Source organism: Eptatretus burgeri, chromosome 8 (assembly GCF_056783735.1).
Source record: "Eptatretus burgeri isolate ZD-2024b chromosome 8, Ebu_testis_v1, whole genome shotgun sequence".
Lineage (NCBI taxonomy): Eukaryota > Metazoa > Chordata > Myxini > Myxiniformes > Myxinidae > Eptatretus > Eptatretus burgeri.
Genome location: NC_140968.1, coordinates 2,227,174 through 2,241,980, shown reverse-complemented (window position 1 = coordinate 2,241,980; position 14,807 = coordinate 2,227,174). Strand labels below are relative to the sequence as shown.

Genomic DNA, 14,807 nt, shown 5'->3' with positions numbered 1-14,807 from the left:
CAAACGTTCTTTACACAAGTCGCTGTGAGTAGACAGCTCTTGTAGTCCGATGCATGCTCTACTAGCTGGAGCCTCCGTGATAATTTAATACCACCCAAGGTTGTTCAATACAGCCGAACCGGCAGTCTTTCCCCCAGCGCGGGAATCGAAAGGTGGGAAGACACTTCTTATTACCTCCGCCACCAAAGGTGGAAGGACGTTATGTTTTCACACCTGTTTGTCTGTGTGTTACTTGCAAAATCGAAGATTTGCGAGTATGTTATTTGGTCGACTGTTATTCTGTCTGTCTGTCTGTCTGTCTGTCTGTCTTTGGCTGCTTGTTTGTCTGTCAAATTTCCACCTACAGGTCAAAATTCCAAACCAATCGTCATGAACTTTACCAAGTTGTAGAGGTAGTCACAACTGAGAGACCCATTCATTTTGAGGTCAAAGGTCATCTTGAGGATCGAGTTGGGGGAATTGCTATGGGTGATGGGCAAGAGTGGCCATGAGAGCCAAGCATTTGGATCGGGTAGAACTGGTCGATGAATCAAAGTACAAAGTACATGGTGATTGTGACACTGAGATGGGTGGGAGTAACAAAGCAGAAGTTAGGTTGGTGGAAGGGATGTCCAAGGGAACGAAGGAAAGAGTTTTGATTGGTCCGAGAATGTCAGAGGAATTCAGTGTGAGCATCAGTTTGAGGCAGCTCTCTCTGGCTCTCTGTCTCTCTGTCTCTCTGTCTCTCTCTCACCCCACTCATGTTTATCATGGTGATGGAGCTGGTAAGCAGGAGGATAAGCATGAAAGGTATTCTGGGGAGGATGTTGTATGATGTGGCTGTTGTGGTTGAGAGTGGACAGGAGATGTAGGAGGTACTGGGGAGGGGGTGGAAGAAGGAATTTGAGAAACATGGGCTGAAGATGAGTCTGGAGAAGACTGAGGTGGTGATGTCACACTGATGAGAGGCGAAGGGAGATCAGACGGAAATAGGTTTGAGTATTGGGGGGGGGGGGGGGACAGTGACCAGTGGTGGTTCGGAAGAGGATTCAGGTGGGTGCAAAATGCTTGTGTCGTGGCATCATCTTGCCTTTGATTTTATAATCTTCTCATATATTTGAGAGTGTGTGTGTGTGTGTGTGTGTGTGTGTGTGTGTGTGTGTGTGTCCATCTTCTCTTCCCAAATGGCTCCACCCAGCCAGTTGCAAATTGGTCCACGTACGCAACTTTTCACGAGGAATCTGCTGCTGTGCATTACAGATCAATGAATACTCACCAATTAGCACAAGTTTTAGAACTAAACCGAACCACAAACACACAGTAAACATGAAAACAGCAAAAAAAACGACCGGGAAACTTATCTTTGAGAAGGTCGGCAGAGACCCTGAGGGACACCACCGAGCGGAACCGGAAGAAGTCCATCAAGAATCGGAACCGGAAGGCTTTCGACAACGTCTTACAACCGAGGACTTGGGATATCGAAGACTCACACAACTACTGCATCATGCAGCAGCTTCTCAGTGACTGCCTTTCGATCGGTAGCTCCTTCAAGAGTTGTTCTTGAAATGTTTCCCACCACACATCCGCATGATACTTGCAGCTAATGCAGAGCCGGCACTTCTCACTGCTGCAGATTATGGCTGAACATCCCATTGATACCATTACACCGACCATTGCTTATGTAACACCTCCACTACAGCACATCACACAGCGACAATCTGAAATGGCGGATATAAGAAGCTCGTCCTGGAGCTCCATTCTATGCCAGTCGTCCCTGTCTTCACGTACTCCTTGTAGGCACAGAAAGAAACGCCACAGCTCAAGCTACCATTCACCTTCACCTTCTATGAGCACTCCAGATTGGTATTCGTACCACGTAACCTTCGGTGCTCATGTCCGTCGGTGTAGAGCACCGTGCTCAGATTGGCAGCAGGGAAACGACGAAGCCCACAACTAATGGCGATGTGTTCACCTGGGCCATACGTCAGTCGCCTTCTCTTCCTTGTGGATCATAATCGTGGGTTTCGTTTCCTTGTGGATACAGGGGCAGAAGTGTGCACTGTGCCGCCGTCTGCTGCGGAGCAGAAAAATCGACAGGAATATTTATTACATTGTGCTAACAACAGTGCTATTGCTACTTTTGGAGAGCATTTCCTCCAGCTTGATTTGAGTTTACATCGATCATTTCCATGGGTGATTAGTATTACCATTACCAGATACTCCATCATCAGTGCGGATTTTTTGCATCATTTCAGTTTTCAATATCCTCAGATGTGAAGCATCAACATTTATTGGATGCCTCGACACAACTTCATGTTCTGGGTACAGCGTCCACCGTTTCGTCGTTGGATACCACCCGTCTTCCACCCACACCCACGTGCCATTTTTCAGAAAGTACTTTATGATTTCCTGTCCATAACGTGCCATTCACCGACAATCCAGCCCATCAAACACCAGATCATGCATCACATTGACACCACAGGGACCCCCTGTTTTTGCGCATGCTCGCCGACTGGCGCCAAATAAATGATGCATCACCCGCCAGGAGTTTGACGATATGTTGCAACATGGGATCATCAGACCATTGTCCATCGGTTGGTCTTCACCTCAACATATAGTACCAAAAAAAACCACCTGGTGATTGGCATCCATTACTGGTCCTTAAACAACGCAACTGTTCCAGACCGTTACCCCATTCTACACATTCAGGATTTTACCGCCACACTCCATTTCGCCACAATCTTCTCCAACGTCAACCTCGGTCGTGCATACTATCAGATTCTCGTGGACCTAGAGGACATAATGAAGGCAGCAGTCACCATGCCTTTCAACCTGTTCGAGTTCCTTTGAATGCCGTTCAGCCTACGCAATGCCTCATCAACTTTTACCATGGATTTATTCCATATGCAGCCACAACACTGCATTTGCTGAACGAATTACTCACAACTGGAAAGCACCCTGAAGTGTTCCAATGGGCGTTGCCCACCTTGATAGCCTTCCACACCATCAAATACACATTGGCCAACCCCTCACTCTTGATCCGTCCAAAGCCTGAGGCACCAACATACCTGACTGTAGACTTGTCTGAGGTCACGGTGGGTGTGACCCCTCACTAGTTCATTGATGTCAACTGGCCTTCTTCTCTAAAATGCTGAAACCACCAGAGCACAAGTACAGCACCTTTGATTGGGAATTACTCGCTGTATACCTCACCATCAAGCACTTCTGCCACTTCTTAGCATCCAGACAATTCTCTGTCTTGACTGACCACAAACCTTTAACTTTCGCTCTGTCCTCGCATTCAGACTCTCACTCTCCTCGCAAACTTCGCCAACTCGGTTATATCTCTCAATTCACCACCGCCATCCGGAACATCAAAGGAATCACGAACTTGGTGGCCGACCTTCTCTCACACATCAAGATATTGGCGTTGTCTGCTACCAACACACTGGCCATCGATTTTAATGCACATGCAGCAGCACAACAGGAGGACACAGAGCTCCATCGTCTACAGTCTGCAGCAGGTTCACTTACATTTTGTGAAGTATCACTCCAAGGGACAAACACTACCCTCATGTGTCACGCCCTTTTGTACCTGGGGCATTCCGTCGTACGGTCTTCGACACTTCACTCACTTGCACACCTGGGTATTTGAGCAACCCAGCGACTCATCACCATGCGCTACGTCTGGCCACAGATCAACGCCAACGTGTGCCGTTGGTCCAAACAATTTCTTCAATGTCAACGCTCCAAGATCCAACGTCATACTGTCGCACCACTTGATCGCTTTTCAACACCAGGTAGGCGTTTCAACGGATCCACGTGGATCTTGTCAGTCCCCTACCACCTTAAAATGGGCACCGCTATTTACTGACTTGTGTTGACGCGTCACCCATTAGCTGGAGGCGACATCGATAGCTGGCATCACACCTCCCATCACCAGGGCCAGCTTCTGGACCATCATAAGCTGTACATGAAATGAATGAACGATCTCTTCCAAGAGTCTGTTTCCTTCCAAAGAGCAGAAATGCATTCCACCGGTATGTATACAGCTCGACTTTGATAAGCAATATTTATTGTCATGGTAACATATCAACAAAAGCTTTGGACGGTCCTAACTTGCACCTTATTTAGTGGCGAAAAAAGATACATACATTTTGGCACAGCAAGTTTTATTGACTATATCTTTGTGTGTTACAGTTGTTAATGCACAAATTACACGCCACAACCCTTACTCGTCACAGTACGTTTCCACAAGTGTGATCATGTCATTGTGATGCTGAATCATGTTTTTCAAATTGATATCGAGCGCGCTGTTCTCTCTTAAGCGCTCTGCTCGTTCCTGAACCTCATGAAGGTGAGCCTGCAGCTTTATTAGGATATCTCTATCTTCAGAGACATCGTTTTTCATCTTTTCGACCTTGGCCAAACTATCTTGCAGGTATTTAGTAGATAGCCAAAATTTCCACGAATGGAGGTCCTCCTGAACTTCATGTTGTCTTCTACCCAGGTGGTCTTCGAACGATTTGTGCTGCCTCGCCTGTTTGCCTAAATCCTTGTTTACATTTGTAAAACCTTTTAAATCACATTTCAATTGTTGAAACGAATCTTGGTGTCGATGCTTCTTGATGATTTGTATTTGCTCAATGCTCACTTTCCTCAGTTCATTGAGAACTCCTCTGGTGTCCTCCTTGATATTCCTCTGCGTCGACTTTGCAGCACCCACTGCACTTGAACACACACGCACACACGTTTTTTGTTATCTCTCCCTTCCAATCATATTAATGACACAACATTAATAGCAATCACCACTATGAGAGAGCTTGTATGTATGTATGTCACCATTTTTCTCAGAGATGACTGAACGATTCTTCGTCAAACGTTGAGGTTCATCAATGAGTGCTGGTGAGTGTTTTGGGTAAAAAAGATTTTTAAAATTTTGAAGAAAATTTATTTATTTATTTTTTTGACCTCTCTCTCTGTAGTGCCAACGGCTTCGTGCCTCTGTGAAAGGTAATATTAAATGATCCCCGACCCCATTCCTTAGTCATTAGTGGGTGAAGGAGAGTTTTATCGGCCCGCCCAAAAAAACACAAAAATTGAAAACTGGAAAATTTTTATTTCCTCAAAAGGGCAACAGGACTACGGGCAATGCCAGGGGAACCCTACTACTGTCGAATACATTAAAGTGAAACAACTCAAAATCGAGAAAACAATTACACCAACTAATTAATGTCAATTATTGACAAATTTTTGTGTGCTTTTTGCATTAATTTATGATTGATGGAGGAACTTGCACGAGATTGCATTCAGGAGAAGCACATTGGGGAACGTCGGTGTACGCATGCGTGACTCGTAAGCAGACAATAAGCAAATACAACAATGGAATTTGAACTTGGATTGGATTACCAGTACAATGAGTTAAAGATTCCGATAGGGAAAGGGGAGAGTATGTGCTGGGAAATGTGTGAACCCTCAGGGATAAGACGTGGTACGTACAGGAAAATGTAGCACCCATTTTCGACAGGATGCGATACGTGCTGGGAAAGTCAAGAATGCTTGTGGATTCTCGTAGGTACGTGCTGGGAAAAGTCGGGAGTACTGTTCACGACTGTGTTCTGTGGAGTAAAAACGTGAGGCCATTTGGAAGTTGTTTTACTTCATTTTACACACAAACGCACACCACACACACACAAACACTCACCTTCAGATCACGTGTGGCTTCAGAAGCACGACTGCAGTAAGCGAACCACGATCTCTGTTGAGAGTAAAAGGAAAGGAGATGTTATCGAAATTGTAACCACAACCACCCACCCATTCGCACAACACTGTGTGATGGAAAGTGAACAGTTATAGTACAATGTGAGATAATCGTATAAAAAATGATAAAAAGTGGTGCACACAAAACACACGACACCAACCATAGAATTGACAAACACTGTGGATAGAATTTGTGTGTTGCCCACACCTATGGGTCTTCTAAGGACACACCTTCCACTGGAGCAGTGCAGCTCGACCACCCAAGCACTCATCCTTGTCTCAACTTGCTCAAGTGCTCCTTCCGTTTAAAACGTCACTAAGCGAGAGATTGTTTGCGGTTTTAGAAACCAGGATGAAGGAGAGTGGAAGGAATGTGATGGTTGTGCAGAACGAGGGGCAGTAAACCAGGGAAGGAAGAAAAGGGTGGAGCATCAGGATCATTGCCAGAGAAGGAGTGATGGAGACGTTGGATTTCTCTTCTTAAAAGAGGAACTTAAATGTTTCTGTGAACGCTCGCTGCAGGACAACTAGGAGGGCACTCGGTAGAGCGCGTACCTCCACCCCGTAATGCCTGATGTACGACAACATATCGGGCCCAATACATTTTTGAGATATCGTGCTACAATATCGTTGTTGACCCTATCTCTCAATGGTGAAGAATCACTTTAAAAAATTTGAGTAGTCAGATCCGAATCTTCACCAAACTCGAATTGGTTCGTCCTTGTCACACAACCAACCTGTCCACCAAATTTGATCCGGATCCGTCCACAACTTTTTTGAGATGTCCTGCACACAGACAGACAGAAAGAGGTGAAAACATAACCTCGTTCACCTTCAGTGGTGGAGGTAACAATGTCGTTTGGCGATCGGTTCGGTTTGGTCGATAACCCAGTGGTCAATTTGTCATCAAATGACGTTGAATTGAATTTGAAACGCCATCAAGAGGAACTGTGGGTTCACGAGTCACAACAAACTATTAAACTTTACCAATGGATGAAATGGACAGCATGTCGGAACATCGCAGGAGAAGATCTATTTGTTCTAAGATCTTCAGTTCATGAGCTCGTTAAGATTAGATGACAGACGACATCTGATTGGAACCATCCCTGAACTCGGCATCCCTTAACGTCTGCAGTGTGGGGCAAAATGATTGGTTGGAAAATCTGATAAAAACCACGACTACTTTACTACCATTGGTAGCACAAGTTAATGAACAAAGTTAATGATGTGAAACTACAAACAAATTGGCACCCATGGAAAGTACACTACAAGGTCGACTTTTAATTTTTTTGAAAACATACGGGCAATACCCCTGGGCTCTCACCTGGTAGCGGATGGAGAAGGCAACCAGGGAACCACTGGTAGGTGTGGATGATGCGTAAAATATGTACTGGAGAACAAAATGAATAAATCTGGATTTTTAATTTTTTTTTTTAATCCATGAACAAACTTTGGTACATCACGGGTGATAAAGGTTATGGTCAAGTGTCATCGAAATTGTGTGTGTAGTTTCAGAGAAGCAAACATATTTGGTTGGGGGGGGGGGGTAAAGTCTGCCTGGTACATCTAGATATATCACGTAAATATAGCTGGCGTCACGTGGTCAAGATGTCCTTGGTCGAAGAGTCGGTCGCCATTACTTTGTTGGGAATGATGCACAGCATCATCTTTACAATATTTCTGACATCCACTGAAGTGACGTCCATCCTGCCTGCGAAACGCCAGGATGACAATTCGTATTTCGCTTCTCCCGATGAGAATCCTGGTGATTTGATCAAAATCTCACGAGCAAAACCATCGATAATGATGATAATGCAATACAAAAGTACAGTTTTCTGTATACATACCTGGTGTTGCCTTAATGGTTCGGGTGGTGGGCTTTGGATCCTCCGGTCCTGAGTTCAAATCCCACTCGGCTGTTGAATTAACACCAGGTGGGGTTAACTCTGCCCGTCATCCTTCCGAGGTCTTTGCTGCATCGACGCGATTAGTGGATCGCGTGACATCTACGTGGAGCACATGTCAGGTGATCGCCAGTATGTGGAGGAGGTCTGAGGGTGGTGCCCCCCCCCATTCCCCCCTTTTTTTTTTTGAATGGTGTGGATGGTCTTCCCCCTTTCCCCCCCCCCCATTTTTAGTGTTGGTGGTGGGTTTCTCCTTCTCTTCTTCTTTTTCCTTGTGTTTGTCTGAGTGAATGGATACCGCCAACTGGGCGAGAAGCGCAAATTTCTGTAATAGACTGGTCCCCCTTCTTTTAGTGGCCCGGTGCGCTTAATTTGTCCCTGGGGGACGTTTTTTTTGATTGGGCATTCCCCCAGGGACCCTTTCCCTATCTTCTTTGATTCTAACGGTGTGGAGGAATTTTATCCTCAACTTCTATTTGTTTTTAAACTTTTTTTTATCTTGGTCTTTTTTAAATTTTAATAAATTCGTTCTTATCAGTTTAATTGTTGCTTTTGTAGCTGTCTCGGGTGAATGTGGTGGAATTTTAATTTTTTTTAATTATTGTTATAATTTTTTATTTAAATAACGTTATCAAACTCATTACATTCATGCCCAGTTATGTTAGGAGTTTCATTCGACCGTTGTGCTGATACATGAACAGTACATAAGGTATCAAACACAGCATTTTCATTGTTATTGGAAGAGGGACTCGTGCGTTTCGGTTTTTTTTTTTTACCGACTGCGACATCCACTCTCCACGTGATTATCGTGATCGCAATGCCCACATCTGTGACCATAAGTCCCACCTTCTCTCTTGCGAACATGTGCTGGGGCGCTCGAACCACGTCCCCTTTTTTCCACAGGAGGAGCCTGTGTGATGTCGTCACTGTCCTTAATTATTACTTCCTTTGCCTTTTGACTTTTTCAGCCTTGGCGGAATGTCCAGGGGCGTGGATGGCACTGTGGGCAGTGATGAGTGCGGCCACGATAGCAGGATCGAGGTCTTCAGTGGTGGAGTCACAACCGGCGATTGGGCATCCTACCTCAGGCATCGTGGCCTTGGTCGGGCGAGGTTGGAGACCGTGTTCATAAATAAGACTGTCGTTCTTTTTGTTAATCCAGTTGGCGATTTTTGAAACATCAACAATGAACACCGTCTGAAAGACATAAGAATGAACATGATCATTAATATGATTAAGAATCCTCTATTTTTATTATTGTTATAATATTTTTTTTTCGACCTTTTGTATTTTTCCCCATCGTTTCGTGGCGCGGTGTGGTGGCCGTTCTACCCTTGGTTGGTGTGGTGGCCGTTCTACCCTTGGTTGGTGTGGTGGCCGTTCTACCCTTGGTTGGTGTGGTGGCCGTTCTACCCTTGGTTGGTGTGGTGGCCGTTCTACCCTTGGTTGGTGTGGTGGCCGTTCTACCCTTGGTTGGTGTGGTGGCCGTTCTATCCTTGGTTGGTGTGGTGGCCGTTCTATCCTTGGTTGGTGTGGTGGCCGTTCTATCCTTGGTTGGTGTGGTGGCCGTTCTACCCTTGGTTGGTGTGGTGGCCGTTCTATCCTTGGTAGGTGTGGTGGCCGTTCTACCCTTGGTTGGTGTGGTGGCCGTTCTACCCTTGGTTGGTGTGGTGGCCGTTCTATCCTTGGTTGGTGTGGTGGCCGTTCTATCCTTGGTTGGTGTGGTGGCCGTTCTATCCTTGGTTGGTGTGGTGGCCGTTCTACCCTTGGTTGGTGTGGTGGCCGTTCTATCCTTGGTAGGTGTGGTGGCCGTTCTACCCTTGGTTGGTGTGGTGGCCGTTCTATCCTTGGTAGGTGTGGTGGCCGTTCTACCCTTGGTAGGTGTGGTGGCCGTTCTATCCTTGGTTGCTGTGGTGGCCGTTCTACCCTTGGTTGGTGTGGTGGCCGTTCTACCCTTGGTTGCTGTGGTGGCCGTTCTATCCTTGGTTGGTGTGGTGGCCGTTCTACCCTTGGTTGGTGTGGTGGCCGTTCTATCCTTGGTTGGTGTGGTGGCCGTTCTATCCTTGGTTGGTGTGGTGGCCGTTCTACCCTTGGTTGGTGTGGTGGCCGTTCTATCCTTGGTAGGTGTGGTGGCCGTTCTACCCTTGGTTGGTGTGGTGGCCGTTCTATCCTTGGTTGGTGTGGTGGCCGTTCTATCCTTGGTTGGTGTGGTGGCCGTTCTACCCTTGGTTGGTGTGGTGGCCGTTCTATCCTTGGTAGGTGTGGTGGCCGTTCTACCCTTGGTTGGTGTGGTGGCCGTTCTATCCTTGGTAGGTGTGGTGGCCGTTCTACCCTTGGTAGGTGTGGTGGCCGTTCTATCCTTGGTTGCTGTGGTGGCTGTTCTATCCTTGGTTGGCGTGGTGGCCGTTCTATCCTTGGTAGGTGTGGTGGCCGTTCTAACCTTGGTTGGTGTGGTGGCCGTTCTATCCTTGGTTGGTGTGGTGGCCGTTCTATCCTTGGTTGGTGTGGTGGCCGTTCTATCCTTGGTTGGCGTGGTGGCCGTTCTATCCTTGGTAGGTGTGGTGCCCGTTCTATCCTTGGTTGCTGTGGTGCCCGTTCTATCCTTGGTTGGTGTGGTGCCCGTTCTATCCTTGGTTGCTGTGGTGGCCATTCTATCCTTGGTAGGCGTGGTGGCCGTTCTATCCTTGGTAGGTGTTTACAAAACAAAACAAACGTTTACAAAACCCCCCCCATCCACTTTCTCAACAATCCTCTGGAAGAAGTCTTTTCTTTCAAGCTTCTAGGTCTCACTATCTGCCATGACCTTTCCTGGGAAAGTCACATTTCCAACCTTGCCTCAAAAGCCAGTCGCCGACTGGGAATCCTCCGTCGTGCAAAGTCCTTCCTCGGCCCTCTTGAGCTCCTGACCACTTACAAAGCTTTTGTCCGTAGCCTGATGGAGTACTGCTCTCCCCTCTGGGCTGGTGCTCCTGCCTCCCACCTTTCTCGACTTCACGCTGTCGAAACCAGGGCTTTTAAGATCATTGGCATCTCCCACAATGAAGCTGAGTCATTGGGCCTCTCACTCAATCACCGCAGGTTGGTCGGTGGTCTTTCTGTCTTCTACCGACTCCTCTCCAGCCTTGCCCCCCCTGCTCTCTCTGCGATTTGTCCCAACCACATTTCCACAGGGCGCTCAAGGTCCGCCAACAACCCCCTTCTGGTAAAACTACCAAAATCACGAATCACTGCTCATCTTCACTCTTTCATTCCTCTTTTTTCCCGCCTTTGGAATAAACTTCCTCACTCTATTCTTTCCCATTCTTCCCTCCAGGCTTTCAAAACAGCTGTTCACCACCACCTCTTATCTTCCCCCATCCAAATCCTCGATCTTTTCTACCCCCGATAATCCACCCAAGCCCACTTCCTTCAATTCTCCTGCTTTCCTTCCTGAAAGTCCCTGTAATGTCCATCTTCTCCTCGCCATGTTCCCCGTCCCATCCCCATCCCTCTCCCTTCCACAGTTCACCTGTGTCTGTTCCCCAATGTTTTGTCCCTTCCACTCCCGCCCCTCTTGTCTCATGCCTCCTTGCTGTGAGTTGTGTGTTTGCTCTCATACGAGCCTCGACCAAGGTATACAAAAAAAAAAAAAAAAAGGTGTGGTGGCCGTTCTATCCTTGGTAGGCGTGGTGGCCGTTCTATCCTTGGTTGCTGTGGTGGCCATTCTATCCTTGGTAGGTGTGGTGGCCATTCTATCCTTGGTAGGCGTGGTGGCCGTTCTATCCTTGGTAGGTGTGGTGGCCGTTCTATCCTTGGTTGGTGTGGTGGCCGTTCTATCCTTGGTAGGTGTGGTGGCCGTTCTATCCTTGGTAGGTGTGGTGCCCGTTCTATCCTTGGTAGGTGTGGTGGCCGTTCTATCCTTGGTAGGTGTGGTGGCCGTTCTATCCTTGGTTGGTGTGGTGCCCGTTCTATCCTTGGTTGCTGTGGTGCCCGTTCTATCCTTGGTTGGTGTGGTGCCCGTTCTATCCTTGGTTGCTGTGGTGCCCGTTCTATCCTTGGTTGGTGTGGTGGCCGTTCTATCCTTGGTTGGTGTGGTGGCCGTTCTATCCTTGGTTGGTGTGGTGGCCGTTCTACCCTTGGTTGGTGTGGTGGCCGTTCTATCCTTGGTAGGTGTGGTGGCCGTTCTATCCTGGGAACTGGTTTTGAATCATTGTGAATGAGCTTTTTTTCTCTCTTGTTTATGATTTTAACCTTTTGAATTCAGATTCCCAATGGATGAGGACGGACCGAGGCCAGGTCGGTGAGGCGGAGGTGCGACTTGTGATGTGGAGACTTTCCCCTGTGAGTACTGCGGTAAACATCTCGCCATACTCGCGGGGTGGCGTCGACACATCGCCCGTATGCACCGGGTGGTCGCCGAGGAGGCTGACGCCCCCATCGGCCCCCAGACCCAGGTATTTACCTATCCGCTTCCCGACCGGTGGCCTTGTGATCTGTGCCCTCTGGAGGGCAGGCTGAATTGATACTGGAGTCTAGCCAGGTTTCAGAGCCCCTAGTGTGTCTCCCCATCTTGGAGCAACAAGTAGTTTCCTGTAACGAGTCTCCGGTGTTGCCAGTCGCCGAGGGTCCCCCTGTTTGGGTTATCCCTCAATGTGATGTGGAGACATCTCAGGTTCTTGACCACTTGGTGTTGGCTATTCTCGAGGCCGCCGAGGGGCCCGGCTTCGAAGAGGCCTGTGACAGTTTTCTGTAGGCGGCAGGTACTTGGGCTGGGGGTGGGTTGAGTGGTAGTGTAGACGGGGTGGGGTGCGGCGATGGAGCGGGGGAGCCTGAACTCGCGGGTGAGGCGGAAGCTACGGCCCCGCCCGCCCCGGCCAACCGGCCGGCCCTGTGCTCCCTCGCCTTGACGCGGCGCACCCCCGGCTCCACGGCCTGTCTCCTCCCCCCCCCCCCTCGGGCGTCGACACTGGCCCCAGTTTCCATGAGTATTGGACTGGACAGTTAAAGAACGCAGTGTTGTGGGAGGAGTTTGAAAAGGTCTGTGAGGCGTTCGCCAGTGTCCTGGTTGACCGTTGTCGACCACGGTGCGGCGGACGCAACACAGACGCCCCCACACACCCAGGTCGTCCCCGACCTGATCGGCCAAATATGGCCGGTACTCATAGGCCAGAATATCTGTCCGCAGCTTTCCCGAGGACCACCCTAAAGGCACGCTTTCTACTGTGCCTGTACAGCTTCTGCAGGCGACTGGCCTCCTGGGCGCCATAATGATCCACAATACCTCTCACTTGGAGGTCACTGTGTATTGGGTGGTCGATCTAGTCTATCTACCCTTATTGTCAGTATTTCCGTTGATATGTTTGTCTGTCTGTCTGTCTGTCAATGTATATCTGTTCGGTCCAGTGCTCCGTTAATACAATGGCGATTTTGACGAAACTTGGTTGGTAGGTTCATACCATGACCTAGTTGTGTGCAAATGAGAATCGTTGCTATGGACCCATCCGTTGCCTAGCAACGGACCTTTGAAATTTTTCAAAAAATCAGGCCACGAGCGACTGTGGGCAGTACATTCAGCCATATTGTCAAAAATTTCCAGCTGGATCCTATAAAAACTGTCGGAGAAGATAGACTGAATGAACCCTGGTCGAAAACAATAAAAAAATGAAGTTCGTTATATCTCAGAGACTGAGTCAGATATACATGAAACTGGTATGGTAGGTTCATGGTATGTCCTAGTTATGTGTGAGAGAACTGTTGCTATGGACGCTTTTGTTGGCTAGTAACGGCTGAAAAACTACTAAATTCGACTTGATCGACTACCCATGTCCGCCTACCCGCTTGTCATGTTACCTCTCACTTGGAGGTCACTGGGTTTCACGTTACCTCTCACTTGGAGGTCACTGTGTATCATGGTACCTCTCACTTGGAGGTCACTGTGTATCATGTTGCCACTCACTTGGAGGTCACTGTATCATGTTACCTCTCACTTGGAGGTCACTGTGTATCACGTTACCTCTCACTTGGAGGTCACTGTGTATCACGTTACCTCTCACTTGGAGGTCACTGTATATCACGTTACCTCTCACTTGGAGGTCACTGTGCATCACGTTACCTCTCACTTGGAAGTCACTGTGTATCATGTTACCTCTCACTTGGAGGTCACTGTATATCATGTTACCTCTCACTTGGAGGTCACTGTGTTTCACGTTACCTCTCACTTGGAGGTCACTGTGTATCATGTTACCTCTCACTTGGAGGTCACTGTGTGTCATGTTACCTCTCACTTGGAGGTCACTGTATATCACGTTACCTCTCTCTTGGAGGTCACTGTGTATCACGTTACCTCTCATTTGGAGGTCACTGTGTATCACGTTACCTCTCACTTGGAGGTCACTGTGTATCATGTTACTTCTCACTTGGAGGTCACTATGTATCATGTTACCTCTCACTTGGAGGTCACTATGTATCATGTTACCTCTCACTTGGAGGTCACTGTGTTTCACGTTATCGCTCACTTGGAGGTCACTGTGTTTCATGTTATCTCTCACTTGGAGGCAACTGTGTTTCATGTTACTTCTCACTTGGAGGTCACTGTGTATCATGTTACCTCTCACTTGGAGGTCACTGTGTATCATGTTACCTCTCACTTGGAGGTCACTGTGTTTCATGTTACCTCTCACTTGGAGGTCACTGTGTTTCATGTTACCTCTCACTTGGAGGTCACTGTGTTTCATGTTACCTCTCACTTGGAGGTCACTGTGTATCATGTTACCTCTCACTTGGAGGTCACTGTGTTTCATGTTACCTCTCACTTGGAGGTCACTATTTATCATGTTACCTCTCACTTGGAGGTCACTGTGTATCACGTTACCTCTTCCTTGAACCTCTCACTTGGAGGTCACTGTGTTTCATGTTACCTCTCACTTGGAGGTCACTATTTATCATGTTACCTCTCACTTGGAGGTCACTGTGTATCACGTTACCTCTTCCTTGAACAAAGGATGCTGAACCCGGTAACGAATCAACATCAGAATTATTTAATTCATCGCGCATGGAACCAAAGTGAGTTAATGTGAGGTGCTTATATTGAGTCAATGTCCTGAAAGTGTCGCGTACAACCTTTCAGTGCACGTGAGTACGTGTGTGTCGAACATATACGCAGTTGTGTTGTGATTACAAGCGTGA

General features: G+C 47.8%; 1 pseudogene; it reads left to right on the top strand.

Annotated features, from left to right (window-relative positions):
- Positions 1 to 1,504: 1,504 nt before the first annotated feature.
- LOC147020916 (uncharacterized) lies at positions 1,505 to 4,725 on the top strand (annotated as a pseudogene).
- Positions 4,726 to 14,807: the final 10,082 nt, after the last annotated feature.